The sequence below is a fragment of the Notamacropus eugenii genome, chromosome 2 (assembly GCF_028372415.1).
Source record: "Notamacropus eugenii isolate mMacEug1 chromosome 2, mMacEug1.pri_v2, whole genome shotgun sequence".
NCBI classification, from domain to species: Eukaryota; Metazoa; Chordata; class Mammalia; order Diprotodontia; family Macropodidae; genus Notamacropus; species Notamacropus eugenii.
This window is the reverse complement of record NC_092873.1, coordinates 220,571,819-220,574,518: the sequence shown is the minus strand read 5'-3', so window position 1 is coordinate 220,574,518 and position 2,700 is coordinate 220,571,819.

Genomic DNA, 2,700 nt, shown 5'->3' with positions numbered 1-2,700 from the left:
TCACCTGATCTGGGACATTCGACCTCAGATTCAGGTCAGGAGGCGAAGGGTATAAGCTATCTAAGGAAGACTCAGGAATGCTCTGAAGTCAAGGAAGTATTTGGTCATGTTATTCATGAGTTCTTTGACTGCTGAGAACATTCTGTACCCTGTACTGCTCAGTGTTAGTTCTTAAGCAATTTTTATTTATTAGCTGGAATCTCATTTGCAAAGATAAATAAGCTGATAGTTGAACACTGGTAAACCAATACATTCCACTGACATCTACCTATGGATCATGCGACCAAAGTGTGCTTCTGGGTCCTAGACAGGAAGGAGAAAGAAAAATGTGGAATGTTGTTCATCTCACAATCATATCTTACACTATTTTACTGTCTTTATCCTATACTTTATTGTCGTGCCACAGTCTTTCTTTGAATCAGTTATTGAATTAGTAGGGTTTTTGATTCATCAAGTATTTACTGAAGGCTAACCATATATTTAGTACAGGAATTCTGTGCATGTGTGGTAAAGAGAAGAGGAGAGATGGTACAAAAGACTTGTTTAAGCTAGTTCCACCACAGATGATGATGGTAGTGACGACTTTGTGCAGATAGCTAAGTGAATAGAGTGCTAAGTCTGGACTTAGGAAGACCTGAGTTCAAATCTAGTCTCAGACACTTACCAGCTGTGTGACCTTGAGCAAATAACTTAATCTCTGCCTGCCTTAGTTTCCTCAACTGTAAAATAGGAATAATAATAGTGCCTAACTCCAACGTACTATTGTGAGTCTCATATGGGGTAATATTTGTAAACACACAGCACAGTGTGCCTGGCACGTAGGTACTTAATCAATCCTTGTTCTCTTCCCTACTCAATGGTAAACAAGCAACTAATTTGCTTAGTAAAATGAAATGGAAGTCTATTCCATGTTTAAAAAAAGCAAACAACTTGATTTTTTCCATCTCCTCTTTGTTGCAGAGGTAGGGTATTATGAATGTGGGATAGTGAATAAAAAGCCAATATGTTAGTGGGTATTACAGAACGCTTTTTTTCTCTTTTAAAAATTTGTGTTATATAGAAGAATGGGGGAGGGAAGGGATTGATTAATGAGTGAATCAATGTGCTGGAAAAACTAAAGCTATCAGTTTTAAAGAATTCAAAGTTATAAATTTTTTATCATTGTGATTTTCTTCCCTTTTTATTTAATTCAATTCAGCATTCATTAAGCACCTACTTTATGCACTTTAAAACAACTCCCTTCCTCCACAAAAAGAAGGTAAACTTCTTATGAGAGACTTTTTTTTTGTCTTTTGTATCCACATCATACTTAGCATAGTGTCTGGCACATAGTAGGTATTTAACAAATGTTAACTACATTGAATTGAAAAATGCCCAGAAGAAATTGACAACTTAAGACTTAAATAAGACTTAAACTCAAGAAATAATCAGATATGAAATAGAAAATAATTCAAGGTGTTCTACAATAATGTAGAGAGTATAATACAACCTATCTTTTATATGAAAGATTTCCTTTTTATATAGAATTGCATGTGAATTCATATGCATTATCTTATTTAATACATATTGCATAAAAACTGGCTTGAAGTCTGGAAGGGAAGAGATCAATGCCAGCTTGAGTTAGCTGTAAAGGTTTTGCAATATGTTTTAATAAACAATTTCCATATCCATTTATTTTAAAAAATAAACCTCAGTTTCCTCAGCTGTAAAATAAAGAAAATAATACCTATATTACCTACTTCAGAAGGATATTGTGGGGAAGTACTTTATCACCTTAAAGAGATACGTCCGTGTAAAAGTTATTATTTATATATTTTTAAAAATCGTAAAGATAATAGAGAGTGGGAAGGGACATTAGAAGTCAAGTAGTTCACTCTTTCAATTAATTTTACTTGACTTATTATTTATACAGGATGGATTGCAGACACACAGTACTTCGGGAAAAAAAATTAGATCTAGGCTCATTGATATGTTTATTTTATTCCAGAGAGTTCTGGAAGTGCATTGCTTTTCTAAAGCATTTTTTGGACAATTTTCATGGCTGAAGAGAAGTGTCAGGTGATGGTATTTTTTAAGAGTAATTTTCTTTTTCGTTTTTAAAACAATGAAAAATGAGAACATTCTCTTTCCCTTGTAAAAAATATTGTCAGTGTTCTGTTACCTGCCTCTTTTCCTTTCATTCTTAGACTATGGCTGGTATGTGGTGCTGCTATCTTCATGGGCACTCAGAGAATCATGATGACAATGGAGTACTTATGAGACCAATCTTTGGTTAGAAAGAGGAAGTAAATAGCTTGGTTTTCCAACTTGAGGATGTATCAATCATAATGCTTTGAGATCTTTGGTTGGAGGAAGGGGAGGTAAAGAAGTAGGGTGCTAGGGTGGAAAGAGCACTGTGTTTGGAGTTAGACTATCAGAGTTTGAATACCAGCTCTGCCACTTAACTAGCTCAGTGACCTTGGATAAGCGGCTTAACCTCTCTGAGCCTGAATTTCCTAACATGCAAAATGAAAGGGTAGGTTGAGATGATTTATAAGGTCCTTTACACTCTATATCTATGTTCCTATGATCTCTGGACTATAGTCATGTCCTTTTTCTATCCAAAGAATTAGCTACATATTTTTTTTTGTTGTTAAAAAACAAAGAAACAACAAAAACTTTCTATTCTTTGCTTGGCTCTTTTTCCTCACTCTTCTGCTT